Source organism: Phacochoerus africanus, chromosome 6, assembly GCF_016906955.1.
Source record: "Phacochoerus africanus isolate WHEZ1 chromosome 6, ROS_Pafr_v1, whole genome shotgun sequence".
In the NCBI taxonomy this organism is placed as follows: Eukaryota; Metazoa; Chordata; class Mammalia; order Artiodactyla; family Suidae; genus Phacochoerus; species Phacochoerus africanus.
Genome location: NC_062549.1, coordinates 29601120 through 29607106, shown reverse-complemented (window position 1 = coordinate 29607106; position 5987 = coordinate 29601120). Strand labels below are relative to the sequence as shown.

The 5987-nt window shown below is 39.8% G+C and overlaps 1 pseudogene; it reads right to left on the bottom strand.

The window, feature by feature from the left end:
* Positions 1–3930: 3930 nt before the first annotated feature.
* On the bottom strand, positions 3931–4433 carry LOC125128774 (ferritin light chain-like; annotated as a pseudogene).
* Between the last annotated feature and the right edge of the window lie 1554 nt (positions 4434–5987).

Genomic DNA, 5987 nt, shown 5'->3' with positions numbered 1-5987 from the left:
AAGATTAAGTTCACATATGTTATGCCAACAATAGGCAGAACTAAAAAGCAATAGTAACCACACATAGAAGTGCTTGCTTGGTACACTGTGACACCGCTAAGCATGATAAAATACCAACTTTGTTCACAGCTTTGCACTCTGCATGCCTTTGGCCATGTTTCAACCCAATTTTTAGTTATTCCAGAAATCTTCAGACAACCTAAAAATATCAGTCCACACTTGGAATACAACATCATGATAAAACTCAAATTGAGACGTTTTTATCCAATTTACTACAGAAGACAATTTTCACATTTCAAACAATACTAATTGTTTTCCATGTTCACTTTATGTATATTAATCAGTCCCTTTTATTGAGCACTGCCTAGTATTTCATGTGCTATACAAATTATCTCTAATAGTTATTTCAACTCAATGAGCCCTGAGTACCCATTATGTACCAGGGATGGGGGGTGGGGGAGATAATAGACAGTAGCCAGAGTTCCTTGCTCAGAGGTACAGCCTTCGTTCAGGGAGTGTTAAATTCAATTCCCAACTTACCAACAACCCTTGTTATATGACCTAAGCAAACTTTTTACCTTGACTCCATCATACTGAGTTTACCTTAATTGTCACAACCTCTATTACACTCAGTATCCAGTAGCATTTTCTCAAGGCAGAGAACACAAATAAGTTATTAATGCGGAAACTCAAAAGAATACCTCCTTCAGATCAACCAAGTGACATAGGTGAATCCCTCATTGTTTGCAGAGCGTAGTGCCAGCTCCCTACAAACAAAACTTGGGTAATCAGAAATGGAAAATCAAATATGCAAAATGATTCACTAATCTTTTTTCTGGATTTCACTCTTGGGTTTTCCTAGGAATATGTTACACCTACTTTCTAAACTGCAACAGGAAGAGAAGACCATTCATTTTTACTTTAAACAAAACTTACAGAGATTTCAATTTATTTTTTTTACTTTGTCAATTTAAATATTTCTGTCTATATAAAAATGAAATAAAATTAACACAGATCTTAGATTGCTTAATGTTGAAGTTTATAAATTTGTTAGTATTTATCAGTTTTTGACCTAAAAAATGACAATTTCATGTAATTCAACTTAGAAAACTTTGCTTTGTAACTTGAACATACTGTTTCATAAAATCGATAACCTGAAAACTTTTACATTTAATTCAGTGGAATTTGAATATTCATACAATGATTTGATGACTTTAAAGTGACACTTCATTTAAAAATTGTCAGAGAGAGAGAAATATGGAAAATACAAAAAGTGGAGTTCCTATCGTGGCTCAGCGGAAACAAATCTGACTGGTATCCATGAGGACACAGGTTTGATCCCTGGCCTCACTCAGTGAGTTAAAGATCCAGCATTGCAGTGAGCTGTGGTGTAGGTCGCAGACATGGCTCGGATCTGGCGTTGCTGTGGCCCCTGGTGTAGGCCAGAGGTTAGAGCTCTGATTTGACCCTTAGCCTGGGAACCTCCATATGCCGTGGGTACAGCCCTAAAAAAGAAAACAAACAAAAAAATACCAAATAAAAAAGAAAATAGATAAAGAAGGAGGTTATACTCTCCTCTAAAGTGCAGATAAAGCCATGCGATGCATTCAAAAACCATCCGATTTTTAAGATACTGTTAAAGTTTTTTTTTTTTTTAACAGTCTGCTTTCAGAAGCACTTCCTTTTCATCCAGCAGTGAAAGGGAAAGCAGGAGCGGATAAAATAGAAAGTGTTGTGTGCTGATCCATCATCTCTTAGGGACCACATTTTAACTGAGTCCCTCTTTTTATTCCCTCAACACAGTTACTACTGAAAAGTGACTACACAAAAATCCACCAAAAAAAGAGTCACTTGAAGTTAACCAAAGCCTCAGAACCACCCGCCCACAAAAATGAATTAATTTCCCTAAGTTCACAAGGCATCATCCTTCTGCTGGATCCCAAAGTGCATCTAACTAAAAGGCCCACCTAGATGTACCTGCATTTTGAGGATGAACAGATAAACAGAGAATTAATCAGTCAGAAGAACGATGAAAACTTTCTTCAGAAGAGACAAGGGGGAAAATGGGCATATTTTTCTGGTAAAAACATACAGATGTTATTGATTAGGCTTCCCTAACTGATTAGGTTTTGCTTAGAAGTGTTACTGGCTGCTCACAGGTCCTGTTGACGGTGCTGCTGAGTTCAGCACCTGAACCTTTAACAAAAAAACTGAAAAGTCTATTTGTGTGCACACCTGAAGGTACTCTCCACCCTGTAAAGTGCTTTGCAAAAATTGATGATCAGTGTTATATAATGATGATCAATGTTCTGTGGTTATAAGGAATTTATTCCAGATTCTCTACCACAATGCACCTGATATTTTGGTAGCAAGATCAATAGTTTTCAGGAGTTCCCATTGTGCTGCAGCAGAAATGAATCTGACTGGTAACCATGAGGTTGCAAGTTGATCCCTGGCCTCACTCAGCTGGTTAGGGATCCAGTGTTGCTGTGAGCTGTGGTGGTAAGTCACAGACAAGGCTCAGATCCTGAGTTTCTGTGGCTGTGGCATAGGCTGGCAGCTGTAGCTGCTGTAGCTCCAATTAGACATCTAGCCTGGGAACCTCCATATGCCGCAGGTGCAGCCCTTAAAAAAAAAAAATCAATAGTTTTGAAGTATCTAGTTGTCTTTTTAGGACTAGCAAAAAGAACCCTGAGGGTTGGTTGTTATCCCATGCTTGTCCAAATTCCTTCTGCTCACCCATTAGCACTCATCATGACCAGACTTTCTCTAGTGCATTTGTTTATTTTACTTGTTTATTGTCTCTCTCCCTCTCCTAAAAGGTAAATTCCATGGTGCCCCTGTCTGTCTCACCCATTGCTGATTCTTTATCTCTAGTGCCTAAATAATATTAGACACTGAGGAGACAATAGAATAAATATTGCTGGATTAGTTAAAAGTGAAATGTATAGTACTCACACTAGCAATACCATCTATCCGCATGAAAATGATTTCTTGTTTGTAATTAATATTGTCTCTTCTTAATATCATTTCCACAAATCTTAACAAAATTCTCTGATATTTTTCCCAATTTCACATCCAGGTTATGAGTAATAAGATAACATGTATAAAGCTCTTTGAATTTCTGCCATAAAGCATCATACGTAAATAAAAGTGAACTGGAAGGATTGACAGAATATGCACTTTGCATTCATTCATTTATAAATCAAAATTTACTGGGTCTCCACTGGGTAATACACACTTCTGCACAGATTATCATTATTAATCCTCATTAGATCCTGTAGTAGACCATATTCTTCCAGGTTTACAGATTAGGAGCAAGGCTTATAGTGATTGAGCATATTAAAGTCCTAAGATTTGAACATACTGTAATCCAGTATTTTGTCATGAATTTGTTTTCTTGTTTCTAATTTTCCATTTCAGCAATCACGTGAATGCTATGTTATTTTCCTGCACAGGGAACCTGCCACAGCACTGGGGAGGACTCCTCCATATGATCTCCTCCCTGGAAGCAACAGAGTGGTGGTTAAGGGCTCTGGCTCTGGATGTAGACTGTTCCCAAATGGCTTTGTCACTCAAGGGCAGAGTGACTTTGAGCTTAATGTCTCAAGGCTTCAGTTTCCTCATCTATAAAATAAGCATAATAATAAATGTTAACCTTTGTTAATAATAGAGTAGACCATTGCAGATGCCAGTAAAATACTCTGTAACTTCTTTATTCTTCCTTTTCCTTTTTCCTTTCCTTTCCTTTTATTTTTTTTTCTTTTGCAAAAATCTTTATTTGGTTTTCTATTTGGTCTACAGCCTGGGAGAAGGCTACAGCATGATTAAAAATACTCCTAAGCGACTACAGGGAGAGGCCTAGGCAGAAGCCCTGACACCAGGGAGATGCAGGGTGTCTCCTTAAAGGCCACTGAGTTTTGGAGGCTCCTAATTGTGCTTGAGGGTGAGCCTTTCTAAAAGATACTCGCCTATCCCAGCCTGGGGGCCAGTTAGCCTGGGAGGTTAGTCAGGTGCTCACCCATCTTCTTGATGAGTTTCACCTGCTCATCCAGGCAGTCATAAAGGTGAGGATCTGTGCATGTAGAACCCAGGGCAGACAGATCCCAAAGGGCCTGGTTCAGACTCTTCTCCAGGGTCATGAAAGCTTCCATGGCATCCAGGACTTTACTCCATTCGTCTTGGGAGGGCTTCTGCTCATCCTGGAAGAGCTGTCATGTTGGCTTTGCATCCTCAAGAGATGCTCAGCACCCTTGTGCTTCTCCTTAGCCAACATGAGGAAGAAACAGCCCATGCCCTCCAGAAGTGCAGCTTCATGGTAGGAAACAGATGCCCAGAGACAGGTAGGTGCAGGAAGCCTGCAAATGCAAGTTGACCAGGTGGTTGACAGCCTTCACCTCAGTGGAAAAATTCTGACAAGTCTGGGAGCTCATGGTGGGCAAAAAGAGCTGCCCTCCAAAACTTGGCATTGGTTGGTTCCTAAGGCAGGGAATGGTTGATGTGATATGGAAGTTGTCCTGTAAATGAGGGGGGAGGGCAATGGGAAGCCGGAATAAGGGAAGTCTTGGGTCTGTTCTGACCAAACACTGTTGAAGCAAAAGCCAGATCCATTGGACTACCTTTTTCATTTCCTTAGCAGATTGTATTTAGTTACATATATATTTGTGTATTTATTTATTCATTTACTCATTCATTCATTTTTTTAGGGCCACAGGTGCAGCATATGGAAGTTCCCAGGCTAGGGTCAAATCAGAGTTATAGCTGCTGGTCACAGCCACAGCAACTCCAGGTTCAAGCCATGTCTGCAACCTACACCACAGTGTGGCAATGCCAGAACCTTAACCCACTGAGTGGGGCCAGGGATCAAACCCCAATCCTCATGGGTACTAGTTGGGTTCATTTTCACTAAGCCACAGCAGGAACTCCCCCCTTAGCAGATTTTAAAACACATCACTAAGCCTTTCACCATAAGTGAGAAATCAATTTTCAAAGAACTCCCTTTTCTGGATATAAAAATGTTTTGGAATTTAGAAATAAAATCTTCCCAGAAATAGAGGAAGATTTAGCACACTTCATGTACATCAATGAAAAGGGGAAATCAAGAAAAAAATTTACCAGTTTCTCATAAAGATTTTCATGACTTCAAATTTCCTTTTATATTCTGTAAGTTATCATAGGTCATGGTGTCAAATTTACCAATGCCTAAGTCAAAATATTGAGATTTCTTGCATCTATATCACTCGAGTCTTTATCATATGACATTGTTTTTAATAACAGCTTTGTTATTAAATACTTCACATACTCTGTAACTCACTCGTGTAAAATGTACAGTTTATTTTTATTATAGTGACACAATTGTGCGACTGCCACCACAATCAATTTTAGAATATTTTCATCATCCCCAAAGATCCGTACCCGTCAGCACTCTCCAATTTCTCCCAAATCCCCCAGCCCTAAGAGCTTTTTTTAAAGTTATGATTTCAAAAGTAAATCAACGAGTGAGTTTAAATTACAAACTAAAGTATGTAAAAGTTTTATAATTAAGATTTGAATCATTTGGGAGTTCCTGTCATGGCTCAGCATTCATGAGGATGCAGGTTTGATCCTTGGTGCTCAATGGGTTAAGGATCCAGCATTGCCATGAGCTGTGGTGTAGGTCGAAGACGCAGCTCAGATCTAGTGTTGTTGTGGCATAGGGTGGCAGCTGTACCTCCGATTCAACCCCTAGCCTGGGAACCTCCATATGCCGCAGGTGTGGCCCTACAATGCAAAAAAAAAAAAAAAAACCAAAAACCAAAAACTCAGCATTATTGACTTGTGTATCAGATGGCTGGGGGCCCAGGTGATGCTCATGCTGCTGGTTACTGGGGGAGGGAAGGAAAACATGCCATGCTTTGAGAACTACCGGCAAAGAAAGTGGTCAAGAGCATCACACTCCATCAGTGATGGGCAGAGGGGTTGGCACACACCAACACCTCGTTTGCTGG